The sequence below is a fragment of the Hyperoodon ampullatus genome (assembly GCF_949752795.1).
Source record: "Hyperoodon ampullatus genome assembly, chromosome: 1".
Taxonomy (NCBI): Eukaryota; Metazoa; Chordata; class Mammalia; order Artiodactyla; family Ziphiidae; genus Hyperoodon; species Hyperoodon ampullatus.
Window position 1 is genome coordinate 74,597,465 of NC_136914.1, and position 20,780 is coordinate 74,618,244.

Below are 20,780 nucleotides of genomic sequence, written 5' to 3' on the forward strand. Positions count from 1 at the left end.
CAGGTTGATAGATAAGTTGTGCATATTTGAGCTCAGTATTGTTGTGCAAAGAAATATATAAGAACGTTTCTTTCCTACAGAAAAATGGGGAAGAGAAGGCAGACTGATGGATTATGAAGTTAAACAGACACTGACTGAGCCAGTAGTAGATCCAGGCTCTGTACTAATTGAAATTTGGACCACAAAATACAATCTCTTTCCTTAAAGTTATCTTTCTCCTGGGGGAAAACTAAGGGGAAACAGGTAACTTGTTTATTATAGTGGCTGTGCTATGACCAAAGAATGTGCAGAAGGGAAAGGGATAGGAACATTCTCTTCCTCTCATCTGGCTTTACATTTCTTCACCTTACATTTCTTTTATTATATTTTATACATTTATTTGTTTCTCATGACCACCCCCTCAACACACACACACACACACACACACACACACACACACACACACACACTAAATTGTAAGCTCTATGAGATCATGGACTTGATATGCTATCTTCCCAGAGGATAGAACAGAGTGTGACATATAGAACACTCAATAAATATTAAAGGAGCCCATGTGAGCAGTATTTTAAATTTAAAAATATTTTATTTCTTTTAATGTAATTAGTCAATTAACAATTTTATTTACTGTAACTCATTATTGTTAGCATAAAACTCTTCTTTCTCACTCTTGCATTTTCCTTTTACATTAGCTCAAGCTCATATTGGTTTAAACCCAATTATTTTAACACACATGACTTTTTTCTGACACTTTATCCATTCCATATCCGGTAAGATTGTTTGAAGAATCAGACTGAAATTTAGTAAGAATGAACTTGGCATGTTGGGATCCTTTAGTAGTTCCTATTTCTAAAAAATGGTGCAAAAATAGCTCCTGGCTTTGCAATTGTTAATATCGCACTTCCATGAAGAGACAGTCTATTTTCCCTCTCTTTGCATCTTGTCTCATTCTATGACTATTTTAATCAAAAAATATGGTGAAAACATCATTCTAGAACTTCAAATTTCAGGCATTAAGCAAGCCTAGTACCTTCTATTTTTGTCTACTATAGGAAGTAAGCTACCAGCTAAGGAGTCTGGCTAAACTGAGATTTCCACACTGGGAGGAATATAAAACTAGCTACACAGAGAGATTGTGCAGGAAGAGAGTCAAATGCTATCCAGCCCCCACTATCTCAGCCAGTCCAGCTAGGATTCAGACATGTTAGGGAAGAAGCCATCCTGGATGTTATAGTTCCAGCAGATGCCATTTGGATCTGAGATGATTTTTCTCCATTGAGCTCCATTCTAATTGAAGATATATGCAGCAATGGATAATGAAAGCAGCTCTACTCCATATTTTTTTTCCCTTCAGTACTGTTTAAGCACAAGGAACAAGCATTCTATTCTTCTCTTTCAAGAAGAACATCTGACTCTGTTAATTAGAGTGGTGTGAATGTCTGCCATGTTCTGGCACTGACCTGATAGGGTAGATTTTCATGATGAATTTGGGAATGCATTTAGCAAGCCTGTTTCTTTCCATTAGACTCCTTTGTCTAGTTAGCCTTTAACAGGAATAGAGATGGTATTTTGGCCTACGTTTGTGATTCTCTTTTTTTCCCCTTATTTCTCTGTAGTTTAGGATGTACGAAAGAAATGTGTTAATTGTTGGCCTATCTCACCCCCACCCCCATATTTAGGAACACACGTTTTGTCGCCTTGCTTTCTTGGCCTCTGTTCCCTATCTTTAAAGTAACTGACCATCATCATTAAAGTTCTAAGGTTCCATTAAGCTTTCACTTTGAATTAAATCACTGATAAAAAATATACGATATTAAATGCATCTACTTTTAAACAAAAGTATGTATTCCTGGGAATGAGAGGGCAAACGAAATTAGTTTGTATTAGTCTGCTGAGGTGGCCATAACAAAATACTACAGATCAGGTGGTTTCAACAACAAAAATTCATTTTCTCAAGCCTGGAGGCTACAAGTCCAAGATCAAGGTGTCAGCAGGTTTGGTTTGTCCTGAGGCCGTTCTCCTTGGCTTGCAGACATCCATCTTCCCACTGTCCTTTTCTCTGTTTACACCTATCCCTGGTGTCTCTTCCTCATCTTATAAGGACACCAGTGGATTAGGGCTCCACCCTAAAGGTCCCATTTTAACTTTATCACAACTCTAAATAACTTATCTCCGCATATGGTTACCTTCAGAGGCACTTGAGTTAGGAGCTCACCATATGAATTGTGGCGGAAGACCACAGTTCAGCCCATAACAAAGTTTAACCTGGGTTTCTTGCAGCTCAGGCCTATGGAGATGCCTTCCAGGCATCTTACGTTAGAAAACACAAGGAAGGAAATTGTCAGATCACACTTACAGAAATCATAGTTCTTCTCACTTTACTGATAATTCAAAGACAGGGACAATATCAAGGCATGCATAAAATAGAAAAATCTGAGACTGTTAGCGCAACTCTGCTGGTCTTCTAGCATCGGGTTACATTCTGATTAAGTTTTAACATTTCTATGAAAGTGATATTGCTAGCACAAAGGAAAGCAAGCGTCTTCTTTATAAAACAACTCCATTGTTATATCCCGTTAGTTCTAGAACTGTTATGATATTCTCTAGTATTTCTAGCTAGAATACATAAATGGAAGATGTACATTTAATAAGCAAAGTAGTTTGACCAGGTATATCCCATTAAAGGAAGTCCATAGATAAGAACTCCTTCTGCTGGTAAGTATAATTAATGTATTTGCCATGATATCTTGTTAAAAAAGTTTACAAGAGGATTTGAATGGATCATTTTTTTTTTTTGCCTGGGCATAAAAGGGAGAAAGTGGGTTGCAGGCCTGCTTGTAACCCATATTTTCTCATCTCCAAATTCCTGTGAGTTATGATATCCTTTAGTTTAGAGATGTTTCCATAAACCTTTCATGTAATTACTGGTCTCCCCAGGCTACACTATTATTTCTGAAGGATTCAATATTCTATTGCTCATCTTTATTCTGTTTTTATAAAGAATTTTTTAAAGCCCTCTAAATATTATATTTTAACATTGAGCTTGATGCCCATTCATTGTTTATTTTGTTCAGGTCTAGCACTACCATTTGAATATTTGTGTTACAATATCAAGCCAACTCTTTCCAGGTCAGAAGAAAGTGAGACCACCAAAGAAAAGCAATGTTTGTTTCAAAAGAGGGGAAGGCACCACTATGTGGCTGAGAGAATTTACAGTGTGATGCATTAACCTGCATTGCTCAGAAGTGTCCCATTGACAGTATTTACTGGTCCTCAGTGGCTAAGGACATATGTTAACTCTCAGACATGGGAACATATAGACATGAGTAGCTTGCCAACTATGCAGGTATATATTCAGGTGAACATTTAGGAGACAAGAGCATTATATTATAAATGCTGTTATGCACCAAACAGAAAATTGTTAAAAAGAAGCAATTATGTGACCTATGCATTTATAAGTAGATATTAATATGAATGTTTAATTTTTTTTTCTTTAACTTGTTATAGAGGTCCGATATAAACATTTTTCTTTGTATAAATTACAAACCTATCATTAGAATGCATTTAGATGCTATTTTCACTTATGTTTAGAAACCAACATAACTGATGTAAGTAATGAGAACGGTTGGTAAGCAAGGCTAAAGAAAACTGTCACTGACTGAATAAACAAATAGCTGGTTTGAAACAAACAAACAAAAAGACACATGATTCCATAATAATTTACATATTTCAAGCTGAAATAAGGAGTGCAAGTAATATGGAAAAAAATTCACCAAATAGGCAGGTGTTTTCTAGACTTGGGCACATGTCAGGGTTAGAATAAACTGAATATGCCTAGTACATGCCCTCCAACAGATTACAGCCTAAGGGATGAGACAGATTTTAACAAAATAGTTATATAAATATTTATTTCATTACAATTGTACAAACTATAATTTAAAAAGTGTGAAATCAAAACACATACCAGGCAATTTATATATTAATATGTGTTCCCAGATCTTAATCCTCTATTATCTCGAGTAATGATAATTCAATTGACAACAGGAAAAGCCTGTAGAAAAAGATAATTTGAGAAAATGGAAGTGTGAGAACAAGATATGAAAGGTATCAAAGATATGTAAGTTACTATATGAGTTCTACCCATAAGTTTTCCATATTGACTCAAACTTGAGAATGCATAGTCATTGCACAGGAGACGAGATGTATATAGATATGGTACAAATAATCAGTGGAGTTCTGCAGAACACAGCAGGAGCTGCAGCCTGAGGACAGTCATTTCCATAAAAAGCATGCTGGGAGAATGGTATTGAATTGACAGATAAATATAAATGTTAATGGGAAAGGCAATGTTTTCTTTGTTTGGGAAATTTGCTGAATTTATTCAATAAAAAAACAATAAACTTGAGATTTTTGAAAATTATTGACACATTGTCACAAAAATAATCCAAGCATATACTCTTTCTTGAATGCTTACTACCTGTCATGTGCTAAGGATACATTTACTTCTCAGAATAACCTCTTTAGCTCAGAAATTTTTTGCATTTTTGATGATGAGGAAATTGGGGCTTAGAGAAGATGTTTATAAACTTTTGAGTGTCCTAGTTTCATCATCTATAAAATTAGGCATTAATATGTAGGGTTCTTCAACCTCTAACATACTACGTTAAACAAAAATTATAGAGTAAAACTATGAGGTATGAATTGTGAAAGGGATAGAGTTTATTCCCTTAAAACTCTGGATTAAAACCTAAGAAACCAGCAGAAGAACAGCCAACGAAACGTAAAAACATTCACAGCAAAAAATTCATTTGACAATTACTCCATAAGGTGCTCAATTATTTTTCCCCAGAAATGAGGATGAGGTCAAAAAAGTTTAGCTTCTGAGAAGACTCTTGAAAAAAATATAACGTGGTGTGATAAGTACATTTAATAATGGAATTACAGAAGTGATGTTGAGATGTCTCAGGAGAGTAGAATTTATACCATTTAGATGAGGAAAATAGCAAGGAGTTGACTAAAGAATAAGTTAAATACCTATCTTGACAAGAAGAATGAATTAAAAAGAAATCAATGAACAAAATTAAGATCCATCACTTTAGGATTTCACTGTTATCATCCTGAGGTTCTTTAGAATATTTAAAAATTTTTTATTGAGGGAATTCAGGAAGTTATAATACTCTAGCATGATTTAGTTTACCTGACTGAAATTCTGCAATAACAATAGGACCCACTATGATATTAATGGAGGGATAAAGGTATATAAGGGATATTTGGGGGGATTTCTGAAAAATTATACTTTTCTGTCATTTGGTTCCTGAACAAAGGACTATAGGAAAATATTTGAAATTATTAACTAAAATCAGCCCTTACTTTTATGCTTCTTTCTTTATTTGCACACCAATATTTTCTTCAGGGAAAATAAAATATTTTAGATTTTCTTCTTTTGATAGTATATGAATTCATAAAACCAGAATTACAAGAGCTTGATAGATCAATAAGTCTTATAATGACAAAATTCCCTTGGGGGTGAGTTAAGAAAACACTGTGGTTCCTTGACCATCCATTCAAACAAAAATATGTCACAGTAAAGTAGTTTCCTTTTAGGTGAACAGCATATATGTGTTTTTTTTTTTAAATTTCTCCATATATTCTACTCTGGAAGAGAAAAATGCACTGGTCTACATATGTTTGTATAGAGATAGTTAACATTTCTGTTGACACCTGTGAGCAGAAGCATCAGTTCAGTTACATTAACTCTATGAAGAATTAATTGAAAATCACGGTGACAAGCTAATATCTAAATTATGTGATAGTGGGGCCCATAGAAAGGAAAATGTATGAATTTCACTGTCCCAAGTGAATGTGATTCTGTTAATTATCTTACATACCAGCTGTCAGCAGCCTGTGATATGGAACAAGTTTAGATTATTGCTGACATTTGGAAAAATAAATGAATTTGAATGAGCTTGAACAAGTTAAGCAACACCGGCAACTTGAAGGTGCTGAGCAAAAATTATTTGTTGATATAATAAAACAAATATTGCAGAATTTTTTTTTAGTTCCTGCTTTTTTTGTTTAGGTTTATCTCTGGATAATTAGAATAGCTTGGATGACTTTGACATCAAAATACTGAGTAAAATATGTTAACATTCTTAATGTGGCTTTAATATAGGGAAAAGTGTCTAATGGTGTGCATGAGATCTCCACTGGGTAAAGCTGAGTTAAACTGATATTTCTCACTGGGTGTCCTGTATCTTGATTTATTATTTAAAAATAAAAATATAATTTTCACTAGAGAAAATATTAAGAAAGTCTCCTGAGAGAGATGCTACTTAAGTTTGGGAATATAGTCATTTTTGCTACATGCAAAACAATCTAAATATAACTGTTTAAAATATAATAAATATAACTGTATATGTTTGTTTCTTTGGTGTTTGGGAAATATATTTGAATGAAATATTCCTGCTGTCTAAGAGCATCAGGTGTGTAAGAACAACAGGTCTTCCAAATATTAGATAAACCCTTTATAGCCTAACTCTTAATTTTAGATGTTGTAACTATTTATCTTAAGGGTGTTTCAATAAATCTTTCCTTAGATACTAGGAAATTGTCTAGATTAATAAGTTAAGGTCATTCAAAAGCCTGAAAAGCAAAGTGATGGTGAGGTTATAGCATAGGTGTTCAGCAGAGGAAAGGCTGTGCAATAGGTGATTAAGTGGTAAACTCGAAATCCTTGTCCTTTTCCTCTAGAAGAGATTCTAGTATTTATTTGTGCCACTTTCCATAATGAAAATCAATATGTTAAATATTTGCCATCAGTGAAGTTTCTCTAAGTTGTATGATTATTAAAATGTCAGTGAGCATTTTACCGGATAGAAACTTTAAATTCAGAAAGCCACTCATTATATGTCAATGAAATTCCTTTCCAAATTTTCCCCTTACCCCATAAACTAACATCTGTAGAATATTGAGTTGTGTATTACAGACATTCAGTAAGTGATAATTATTCCAAAAATAAAGACATTTATTAACTATACAATTTAAATGTGTTATTCTGTAGGGAAAAAAAATGCTCCATTTGTATTACCTAGAATCAATAATGATTGATAGGTGAGAAGTGTGAGTCTGGAAAATGGAAGGGAAACTATCTTAGCCAAAGGACCACTCAAGTCACACTGCATAGAAGTTTGCATTGGAGACGAATGCTTTGGACACCCCAACATTCTGCAGAATATTAAGTTCTAACTTTCATGAATGGATAGAATAGGCACATTACATTTATTGAATACCTGTTTACCAAAAGTATTCAAGCTGTTTTGAGAGCTTATTATATGTCAAGCAATGTTCAAAGCACTTTAGATATATTCAAATATTTACTTCCTCACATCAGTACTACTAGGCAGATACTATGATTTTCACTTTCTATAGAAGACACTTAGGCACAGACTAAAGTACTTGCCTAAGGTTAACAAATTGCAAATTCAGGATTTGAACTCAGGCAGCTGGCACCAGATCCTATACTCTTAACCAATAGTCAAGTTGTTTCTTATTTGTTCATGGTTTCATGATGTGATATGCAGTTTTAAGAAAGTAATTGATTTGCTTCATTGTTATTTCTTATTTAATTATTGTTATTTCTTTTTATTGAGGTATAATAAAAACACGGATTTCCATGCAGTAAAGGTGTTCATCTTAAATACACAGCTCAATAAAATTTTACATATGTATATACCCATGTAACTACCACAAAGATGACAAAACATTTTCCAAACTCCAGAAAGTTCCTTTGTACCTCCTTGCTTTTTAGTACAATTGGTACAAGCATGACCACTGTTCTGATTTTAATCACACATAGATTAGTTTGCTTGCTTTTGAGCATATATAAATGGTATTGTATGCTATGTACTCTTTCTTTCTATTGACTTATTTTCTCAGGGTGTCCATGAGATACATCTATGTTGTGTTGTGTACCACTAGTTTTTTTTGTTTTGTTTTGTTGTTGTTGTTTAATTTCCTTTCCTTGAATGTAGGAGAAGCTGACAATTTGCTTTATTTTAAGTATAATATACATATATTTAAAAGCAGATTCATGTTTACAGAAAAATTGAGCAGGAGACACACAGAACCCCCATATGCTCCCTTTCCTTCTGCCCTCACATTTCCCTGTTACTAACATTTTGCCTTAGTGGCATTCAATTGTTAGAACTGGTGAACCAATATGTTATTATCAACTAACATAGTTTATATTTAGGTTTGCTCTTTGTGTTGTACAGTACTACGAGTATTGACAATTGTTTAATATTATGTATACACCATTGCATTATCATACAGAATAGTTTCACTGCCTTCAAAATCCCCTGTTATACCTATTCATCCCCACTCTCAACCCTACCCCAAACCTTGAAAACCACTGATTTTTTTTTACTGTCTCCATAGTATGGCTTTTTCCAGAATGTTGTATAGTTGGAATCATACAGTATGTAGACTTTTCAGACTGACTTCACTCAGCAATATGCATTTAAGGGTTTTTTTCTGTGCATTTTCATGGATTTATATGGTAGATCATTTACTGAATATTCGTCCATTATATACATGCAAACATACATATACATATATAGCTTTCCCTTCTTGAAATGTCTCCAGTTTTGGTATTAGGGAAATGTTGTCTTCATAGAATTATTTAGGAAGTGCATCCTTGCTTTTATTTTCTGGAACTTATAGTATCATTTCTTCCTTAAATATTGAATAGAATTCAGTGGATTCTTCTGGCTTTTGTGCTTTTTTTCCTGATGCTTTCTATTTTAGAAAGTATTATTTATTGTTTTCATTTCTTTAATAGATATAGGCTTATTCAAATTACTCATTTCTCCTTGTGTGAATTTTGGTAGATTGTATCTTTCAATGATTGGTTCATTTCATCTATGTTATCAAATTGTGAGCATAGAATTATTCATAATATTTTTATTATGTTTGAATGTTCATTGAATCAATGAATTTAATGTTCAGTGACTGCTATTTTTTTTTTCTTAGTTATCCTGATTAGGAGGTTTAACAATTTTCTTGCTCTTTTCAAACAAACAGCTTTGGTTTCATTGATTTTCTCTATTGTTTTCCTGTCTTCAATTTCATTAATTTCTGCTCCTTTATTATTTATTTTATTTGAATTTAATTTGTTCTTATTTTTCTAGTTACCTTAGGCAGACACTTAAATTATTGATTTCAGATCCTTTTTCTTTTTTAATATATTAAGTCAATACTACAAATTTTCCTGTAATCGCTGCTCTTACTGTATCTGCCAAGTTTTGATAAGTTGTATTTCCATTTTCATTTATTTCAAAACATTTATAATTGCTCTCAGGATTTCTTTTTTGGCTCATGTGTTCTTTAGAAGTTTGTTATTTAATATCCAAACATTTGGAGATTTTTCCATCTATCTTTCTGTTATTTTTTTCTAGTATAATTTCTGTTATTGTTTTCTAGTATAATTTTATGTGTTTTGAGAGCATGATCTGTATAATGTTTATTCTTTTAAATTAAATGAGGCACATTTTATAGCCTAGAATGCAGTCTATCTTAGTGAATGTTCCATGTGAGCTTGAGAAGAATGTGCATTCTGCTTTTGTTGGATGAAATATTCTATAAATGCCAATTAAATGCAGTTGATTTATGATGCTATTCAGTTCAACTACGCTTTATGATTTTCTACCTGTTGGATCTGTCAATTACTAATAGAGAGGTCTTAACATCTCCAACTGTAATAGTGGATTCACCTATTTCTCCTGCAGTTCCATAATTTTCCTCTCAGAATCTGGCAACCATGCTCTCAACCACACTGCTTTCCTACCTCTTAATTAGATTTCTTATTAATCCATTAGATTTATTGTAGTATCCTAAATAATGTTGTCAATGAAGAGTTTGAGCCTACATTTGTCCCTTTACTTTCCTATGTATTCTTAAAACAATCTCCAGTCATAAGGCTGAGATTCTCAAACATAATGTATGAATCTCATTTCAGTTTAAAAATAAATAAAAAAAACAAAGAAATCACCCAGGATTAATGAGTACTTAATTGAATGATTCGTATTGATAGTTTCAAAATTATGTAAATAAAATAATAGAATTTTAAAAACAAAACAGATTAAATACAAAGGAAGAAAGACTGTTTGTATTAATTGTCCAAGTTTTTAATCCCACCCTTATCTACACTCTGCCATGTGACTATTTAGTTCCTCTCAAAGAAGAGAAACCTGGCTTTGTTTCTGTCAGTAAAATATCACAGAAGTGACAGTGTAACAGTTCTGAATACAGGCCTCAAATTGACTCATGTATTTCCACTTAGTTGCTCTGGTACCTCTGCCTTTTGAAAAGAATCTGTTCTAATCTGCTGGATGAATATAGAGAAATATGGAGCTGAGCAAAGCTGCTCCAGCCAAGACAGTGCCTGTGCCCCCCACTCCCTTCCACTGTGCCCCCCACTCTCTTTCCCTGGAAACCACCATTTTACTTTCTATATTTACGAGTTTGGCCTTTTAAGATTTCACACATAAGTATATCATTCATACTTGTCTTTCTCTGATATGACTTAGATATCTAATGTACAATATAGTAAATACAGAAAACAATATTGCATTATAATCATCAAACTTGCTAAGAGACTAGAACTTAATGATTCCGACCTCTAAAAGGAAAGGATAATAATGTAATGTGTTATTTTGCTAATTATCTCTACAATGACAATCATATTACAATATATAAATGTCTCAAATTAATATGTTGTACATCTTAAATTCACACAATGTTATATGTCATTTACATTTCAGTTTTTAAAAAAGAAATAACTCTCAGCTGAAACACAGATCTGTAGAATCATGATCTCAATAAATGTATATGTTATAGCCCACCTTATTTTTGGATGATTAATTTTGTAGCAGTATCATGGTAATATTTGAAAGAGAAATGAATACCTAGAATTAGACTGTGGCCATGTAAATGAAACCTAAAATACATGGCTTCAGGGACTAGGCAGTGAGTGAGCAAAGACTGAGAAAATGGATGAAGACATACAGGAGACTGAAAACTGGAAACCTGGTCAAATAACCGGTAATTTATCCTGGCAATAACTTGGAAGTTAGAAATTTTACCTAATACTTTGTAATGATGTGATATTGAAACTAAAACATCAATTTTAAGTTTAAGAGAAATATTTAAAATTAGGTTTGGCTCCATATTTATCTCTTTATGGATTTTGATTCTAACAACAGAAATGCAGTGAACAATATTTTAAATAAAGATGTACAAATGCATTAATAATTTTAACCATTTGTTTGGTAAGATAATCAGATCCCAAACTTTAAAAAAAGTGACAGTGTAGAATACTAAAATGACAACTTTGGTGAGGTTTTATTTGATAATCTTATAACACTCTCCTGTTTTATTTTGCAATACTCTATAATTCTCGTGTTATTCATATCTGTATTAAACAGCTACTCATTCCAATTTTTGCTGAATTCTGAAAAAATAATTTTTTCATTACACATTTATTATTGATCAACTGTGCAGTACTGATTGTTGTGAGTAGGTAATTACAAAGATGGAAACATTTTAGACTGGTAATATTGAACTCACCTCTTTGGAACAGATCATCTGTCTGACAGACCAAAGTAGAGTGTGCCATCTGATGACTCATGAATCATACAACTCTTGTCCGTTCAATTTATAATACCTTTTCTATTGCAAACTTGTTATCATTTGATTGTTAATTTGTTGGAACACAATCATTTACTAAAACAAATTAAAATGTTTGCATCAACATCATTGTGCTGTGATAGACAAATTGGCACGAATAATTACCTCCCATCATATCCTGTGTTTTATAAATTCTCATTCACTACTAGGGAGGCTGAGTGCACATCCATGACCCTTGGCTTTGATCTTGGCTATCTATCTAGCTTTGAACAATGGGACATTAGTGGAGATAATATAAGCAGTCTTAAAAGAAGCATTTTACGTATGGATACCAAGGGGGAAAGGGAGGGTGGTATGAATTGGGAGATTGGGATTGACATAATATACACTACTACTATGTATAAAATAGGTAACTAATGAGAACCTCCTGTATAGCACAGGGAACTCTGCTTAGTGCTCTGTGGTCACCTAAATGGTAAAGAAATCCAAAAAAGAGGGGATATATATATATGTATGGCTGATTCACTTTGCTGTACAGCAGAAAGCAATACAGCAGTGTAAAGTAATTATACTACAACAAAATAGATAAATAAATAAATAAATAGGTAGATAAATAAAATGACATCTCAACATACACACACAAATAAAGTAAAATGGTAAATAAAAAATATAAAAAGAAGCGTTTTAATATTGGACTTGCCACATTATGTTTCTGCATTGCATTCATCAGCAGATGTCCTTTTACCTTAGGACCCAGAATGTACACAAGTGGAACAAATCTGGGCTAACTGACACACCAACATGTGAGAAATATATGCTTAATTTTGTATTCCACTTTGAGTTATTATGGCATAATTCTTTACTACACAGCAATAGTTTATTGATATACTTATAAGCCAGACAATCCAGAATATACTTAAATTAGTTGTTGTAGCTTGTCATCAAAATGAGAAGCTTGAATTAAAAAAAAATACATTAGAGTGTAGAGTTGCCCAAAGTATAAGTTTAGACATCCCTGATCGTTGGGGGGGGGGGTAGCAATTTACAAATGTCAGGGTGAGCGTTCCTGATTTAAGTTCATCTGAGTATATTTTCAGATTTTATACCTTGGAAGGGTTTATGAAATAATGTGCTGGTGTTGTGGAAAGAGTCTTGTACTGAATGGATGGATGGATGAAAGGTACTAATGAACCACTGTGGCTATTCTTTCTGTTAACCAGAGGACACTCTAAAGATGAAAAATTCACTGCTAGTTGAAGAGGGCAAAAATCCAATACACTGATAAGAAATACATTGAAACTATACATTCTTACATGTTTTCTTTAGGTCTCCCCAAATCTCTTCACAATTTATTCTCCTTGCCCTAGGATTCAGCTTATTAAATAAAGTTAGCCTTTAAAAATTGTACTCATGGGTTCTACAGAGATTTATAGAGTAAGCTGTGACACCATTTGTGGAGCTTAGTTTTTTATTGTATTATATCTGTTTTAACCTCTCCAACTGCTATCTATCCCCTTTTCATTCAGATCTCAGGAGCTATATCATACTTTTAGAAATTAACAGTGCTTAAGAAATATGAGGTGACCTAATTTGTATTGAATTTATTCAAGTTGAATTAAATGGAAAATATTTGGGGACAGTCACTACACCAGTATGGCTGTAGAGAACTGACATTGAATAGGAATATAAAAGGAAATTGGAATTAAAGAAAGGCAAATGCTTAATTAAGTACTTTGGTATTTTATTCTAGAGGCAATAAGACTTACCTAATATTTTCATAAGCTGGAATATATAGGTTTAAAAACAAGCAAGCAAACAAATAAACAAAACTACTAGTGGATCTTGTTAGCAGTCTTCTTGGAAGGAAAAACATCCCATTCTGTTTGTTTATTAGCAGTTGAAATGAACACACAAATTTTTTAGTTCTTTCTATGTATATCTTAAGTTCCTTTAGAGTTGTGACTGGATCTAACACATGGAATTCCACTAATGACGTGTATCATTTTGGTTAAGCACCAGTACTCTCAGGTATCGAAGGGCAGTATGAATATTGGTTAGGAGGAAAGGATCTGGAGCTAGCTCTGAATCTTCAAGACTACTAAAGTCTTCATCAAGCACTGACTTGAGAGGATGGTCCAACTGCAACATTTTCCATTGGAGGGTGACTAGCTGACTTCTCCTTGCATAGTTTTGAATGGAAAGCCCAAAGAGAGAATAAGAAAGAATAAAAGTAGAATCTAGATACTGGGATAATAACTAATAGGAAGCAGACACAAAAAGAAATGTACTGAATAACCAGAATGGTGGAATTACGAGCTTAATGAATGCTTTGGGGGAGATGTCTAGCACTGTTTGGTCTGAGAGAACAACGAAATGGAGTTATCATTGCATCCTAAATATCAATAAATGGAATTTTATTTTTCTACCATATTTAATTGCAGAAATGCTAAGATTTTTTTGAAGTATTCTTCTCTGTGCTTATATATTAAACTTCTATCACATAACACCTCTGTCATTGGGGTATACTGAATTGCTTGCACTTTGATAGACTCAAATATATAAGAAAATGGGGTTTATATTGGATAAGTAGAGGGAGAAACAGAGGAGGAAACTAGAGAAAGAAAAAAATGTAAATGCTCTCAAGTATGGTAAGGAATGATATATGTGTTATCAGTTAATGGTAGGGCAACGAGAAGCTTAATGAAGGTACTGAATGTAGAGGTAAGACAGAGCATAATAAAGAAAGCTGAAGATTTAAAAGACATGTGGAGCATACTTTGCAGGTTATCCAAGACTGCTGGTGACAATATCCTGAATATTGCTCAAATACTTATTCTATATTGAAAGCATCTATTATAAGATAGAAAACCAGAAAACATGATGTCTTGTACATTACATAATATTTTCCTTCCTGCCTTTGTTTTGATTGTGGTTAAATTTCTGTTTTTTTTTTAAATTTCAGGAATATATGAGGTAATATTTATCTTGATTGTGGAAACATTTTCATTATGGAATATTTCAAAAACATATAAAAATAGAGATAATAGTACAACAAAACTTTATGGATCCATTACACAACTCTAACCACTTTAACTTAGGGCCAATCTTGTTTGTTTACATTCTATTCTACTTTTTCCCATTCCTCCAGAAGTAGTTTCAGGTAGATCCAAAAAGTTTGTGCTTCACTCATAACTATTTAATACTTACCTTTAAAAGATGATTCTTTCTTAAATAAAACCATTAATTATTAAATCTAAAAAATAGCAACATTTCTTTAGCATCATTCAGTATCTAGCAAGTGTTCTATTTATGTGGACACTTTAATTCACAAAGCCACATAAACTTGGGGCTACAGGAAAAGTAAAGTAGATGCTTCATAAGAACATATTTACTATATTCTTGTTGAGGGTAAATTCAATTGCCCATGAAAGTTTCTAAGATCATCTGATCAGTTCTTCATTCAAAAAGAAAAATCAAGCATGAAAAATGTTTAAGAAATTATTTTGCTAATCATCCAAGTTCTGTGTGACTCTATACATGTTAATATTACTTGGTATGTTTGCAAACTTATTTTATATACTGAACAATGGCTTTTATGTTTAGCATGTACTACTTATTGCATGCATTCTTCCAGTTTACTTGTGTTTTGCCAAACGCTCCATTTGACCAATGAGCCAAAGGGTACTGTAACTGATGAACTGCAAGTGTATTCAATATATTTCTGGTAAAACCTGAGTCAGCACGAAGAGTCTACTGGACTGCAAGAATTAGCATGACATAATGCTGAGTGCAGTCTCTTTCAAGTCAGAGATCTGAATAGCAAGACTGAATCCATGGAACTATATTGATTTCCTAGAATAAAAAAATCTAGGCAATCCCATTTTAGTCTTCGGCTGTTTGTAATACAAACACCATTTAATTGAAATAATGCAGAATTAATTTAAATTGTTGTGAATTGTAAAATTTTGAAGTCTTTCTATGTAGAACTCTGTTATAATGGGGAAATTGTGAATATATGTGCATATGTATGCATATGAATGTGTGTAGGTATGTGTATATATATATATATATATATTTCTTATTAATTAAATAAATGAAATGCAACAAAATGTCAAATATCATTTTTCTACATAATTTTAGCAAGGCTCCACAACAGCTAATACATGTTATCTTGTTTTTAAATAATATGTTCTGCCCACATTTAATTATGAATAATCTAGTCTTGCTAATTGCTTTTTCAAAAATTCCAGTTCTGATTTTACTTCATATGCTCAATATATTTTTTTCCTTTTGTATATCTACATATATATTCTCCTACTAGCTATTTATTAATTCCTTGATAACCTTTAATCTTATCAATTTATTATTGTATTCTGGAAAGGAACATCCAAAGTCACTTTGGGCTAACTGTAAAAGTAGCTTTAAGATCATGATTAATGGTAGAAAGTTCAAATTCTTTAAAAAAGTTTTTGAACAAAATCAGTACTGTTTTCAAAATGTAACACTCATAAAAATCCTGCTTTTTTAATTTGAATTAAGGAAAATCTATGTTATTTTAAATGGTTTTGCTCTAAATCCTGTAAAAGAAGATTCAATTATCATTTATGATAAAATGACTATTTAGAAATATATTTCTTGGCATTTACAACAATCAGAAGTCACTTTTTTAATGTCATATATACACTTGCTAGCTCTGGAAGATTAAAAAATATATGTTTACATGAAAATCTTAGAGAAAAAAAAAAACTAGCCCATGTTTGAAATTAAATCTTTTTTAGGCAATTAGACTTTTAGCTAGCATAAATGAGCAGGTTGACAATTTTAAAATTAATGCCAAAAAAAAGATGAGACATTATTTGAGAAATGAAATTATGTTTTTGTTTCAGATATTATATTTAAAAATCTGCAAACATCACAAATATGTGCCCTCTCTATAGTGGGAAAAAATGCAAATTTTTCAGTGCTTTACAATATCTTTCATGTTCTTTTGCTTTTCACTTAATTGTCATTTTTTTGGTGCTGGGTATTACTCATTTCAAAAAATTATAGCAAATGGCAGAGGCATCATATCATTGTACATAATGAAATTCACAATGAAAACAAATCTAACTTTCTAAAGTTTAGTTTCTTCTTTAAAATATAATAAAAATATAGAATTTCTCTTTTTTTCTAAGTCACCCTATAATTAGGATGGCCTTACAATTTATCATCTAAACTGGAACACTTTAAGAGTGAAAATTGGCATTATTAAACATTATCCAGGAACAGGAGATATAAACTGGGACTATTCAAGGCAAAACAGTACCTATGATTATTATCTTACTTATAACAGGCTGCTTTTGAACTTAGGTACAGTTATTTCAGGAACTTAGTGTCACCATATTACACTGTTGGAATGGTCTCAAAGAGTTGATGTGTCAAACAGCACTAAGGAACAATTTAGACTCAGTACAGCCAGGCACCTCATGAACAAATATTTATAATAGCTTACTATTTACTGCATCTTGATGTCCAAATATTTCCTTCAAGTTATGAACGTTTTTATACTTCCAGATGCTTGGGCATTCCAACAGTTGGTACTAATTAGGTAAGTAGAATGGGGGTAGTTGAGGACATATGTGTTTTCTCCATTCATATAGTGGGAAGCAGCATCTGCCCCGAGATTCAAAGTCTCTTGATCCCCAGTCATGCAACATTATTCATTGTCTCCTTTAAAACAAAGAAGCCGATTCTCAGCTAGCTAATAATGTTCATTTGCTTCCTTAGAATGGAAGTTCTTCCAAGAGTTAAACTAGGAGTTAAACTAACTCTGAGAAGTAATAAAAAACTCTAATTCCAAGAACTCCTGATTACTATTAATGGGGGAAATTTGTAAGTCAAACAACTTCAGATTACTCACCCCTGTTCCATTCTTAAGATCATGTTTGGATAGAAAGGGGCCAGAGAACTAATTCCTACAAAGAAGTAATGTTCTCTGTGTTGTTTGTTTTACATTGTGATTATATATTTTCATTGTATGTATTCAACTTGTCTATAGGTTTCTGAGAGATGTATGATGTTGTTGAAGGGCAATATTGGGAGAGAAACATCAAAAATTGTCAATAATTTTAAAATGCATTCATTGATTATATACTAAATGATTATGTCCAAAGTTTATTGCCATAGTGACATTTAACTTGCTGTGAATCAAAGGATTCATGTACCTCTAGATGGAAAGGTCAGAAGAATAACAGTACCATATTAGAACAGTTTTGATACTTACATATCCCATTTGCCAAGGTAAATCATATCTGAAACAGTAAGAAGTTTATCCTAAGAGGTTCTCTGGTGCTGTTGAAGTGGTTCATTTAACAGGTTAATACTTTAATTTTATCACAGGATTGTAGGCTCCTGACCTCTTGGCAATCATCGTGTGAGGAGGTTTCTGCTCTCTCTTTCTTCTTTATACTGAAGATCCGCATAAGGAATCAGTATCAGTTTCAAGTGTCTGCTTACCTTTAAAGTCTTGTTGTAAAGATAAGAGATATAGCACTTTACAAGGCATCATGTTTATATTCTGATTTTGGGAAGGCAACCCATGTGTAAAAACTATTTGCCTTCTGGAAAGTTACTAATGAATGTTAGTTATGCATGTTAGTTATGAATGTTAACTTATGCAATTTACATAAGAAGATTATTTAAATGGAAAACATTTTATTTTAAAATATTTTATAAGGGGGGCTTCCCCGGTGGCACAGTGGTTGAGAGTCCGCCTGCCGATGCAGGGGACACGGCTTTGTGCCCTGGTCCGGGAAGATCCCACATGCCGTGGAGCGGCTGGGCCTGTGAGTCATGGCTGCTGAACCTGCGCATCCGGAGCCTGTGCTCCACAACGGGAGAGGTCACAACAGTGAGAGGCCCGCATACTGCCAATATATATATATATATATATATATATATATATATATATATATATATATATATATATATATATATATATATATATATATATATATATATATATATATATATATATATATATATATATATATATATATATATATATTATAAGGGGATTGTTACACATTCTTCCCATGTAATTGATTGCTACTGAAACATTCTATTTAATTTTTTGAACTAGTGTAAGAATGTAGTTTTAAAAAGTATTAAGGATTTATCATGATCTACATATTTCATAGGTACACTCAGTATAAGCCTATGAATGTGTAAGTGCATTTGAGGTTCTCTGAAAGAAAATTGGTTGGTTGAAGGAGATAGAGAGTAACTTTAGGTTGTGTTGCTAAAATAAGCATTTATCATTCTGAGATGTGTTTTTGTACTCCTTTGACTTCAGCTAAAATAGAAGTCTGTGTTGCAGAAAAGGAAAGTAGAGTGAATAAATTCTTTTATAATGAGAAGTGGCATAATGGTAGCATCGGAGCAAAAACACAGAGCTTCCTGTTAGAGGATCATGAATTAAATCCCATCTCAGCAACCACATATCTTTTTACCTAAGGCAAGTTATTTAACTTCTGCAAGTCCACTTACCTACTGTGTGATGTGCTGGATGTTCTCCACTTGCCTGTGCAGATCTACTTTCCATCCCTCTCCATCCTGCTCTGTGCCTCTGGAGGAAATGAAGCAACCAAGGATCTTGATCTTCTGACATTCAGTGAATAGGAAGCATCAACAGGAGAGTAATAATAGAAGTTTGATGTTTATGCCCCTGGTTCATTCTGTGACAGGCTAAAGACTGACAGTGCTGATTTTTCTCTCCAGAAGCCCCCTTCTCCAACTCCAGATCTTGCTGGGTTCTCCTTACCATTCCCTTCACCATAACTTCAGGTCAAGTAGTGACTATGACCTGGGTTTTTTACTATTTCTGGTCGGGTTTTCTTAAACCTAGCCTTACCTATGAAAGTGATTCCTTTATTAAACAATCATCAATTTCCTTCTTTGAGCATGTAGTTATCTGCTGGACCCATATGCACATGGAGGATAAAGAAAATACCAGCAATGTATGGTTGTTGTTTGGATGTATTGTTATAAGTGTAAGAATGAGGAAGATGTATTAAATGTCAAATAAAAATTAGTTAAAATAACTTGGGTCATATCACTCCAAGTCTGGATTTGAAATGTATGTCTGGCTATTTTGTTGAATCAACATATATCAGCAAAAGCCTTCCTGATCCAAATGAGCTGGTCTGCGTTCAGCATTTTAGAATGCTTCTGCCAGCCTCTGCAGTTTTCTAAAGAAGCACAGCTACTCTGAACAGTTGTTATTAAGGCATATGAGGTGTATTTTGTGCACCTCTGTGTTTTAGAATGGTTCTTCTTCCCAGCACTCAGGTTTTAAAGTTTCTCTGTCTAAAATTTTGCAAGTATGTGAATTTTCTAAAATATCTGTCAGGAAAGCGACAACTGCTATGTTGTTAGAAAAAGTGGGATCGACATTGCTGATGAGATGACAGTGTCTCAGTTGCTGGATTACAAAGGTGACAAGAACCTGAAAATGGTTATGAATTCTTGACATTTTCCTACAGGGCAAAGGGATCTCATATCACATGTTGTGAAGGTGATAGTCAATTCAAAGAAATGATACTTACAGATGTTATATTCATTTTAGAGACTTAATTAGGAAAAAAAGCAGCACGTGTGACATACTAAGTTTGAGTGTTGGAATAAGAGAGAACACCCACCTCCATCAATCTGCCTATACTATGGTACAATAGTAAAGTGGAAAGACCATCAAAGTATGAATCTAGATGCATGGTATTCAGTCATATCAAACTCAGAGAATGCCCTTGGGCTCTGTCATGCTTAATTTTTTGTATCATCTTGACTGAGCTAAGGCATGCCCAGATTGCTGGTGAAACATTAATTCTGGATGTGTCCATGGGAGTGTTTCTGGAAGAGATTAGGATTTAAATCAGTTGACTAAGTAAAAAAGATTACCTTCATCAATGTGGGTGGGCATCATTCACTGCACTGAGCGCTTGAATAAAACAGAAGAGCAGAAGGGTCAATTAGCTCTCTCTGTTTGAGCTGAGACATTCATCTCTTCTGCCCTGGACATTGGCATTTTTGTTTCTCTGAGCTTTACACTCACACCAGGACGT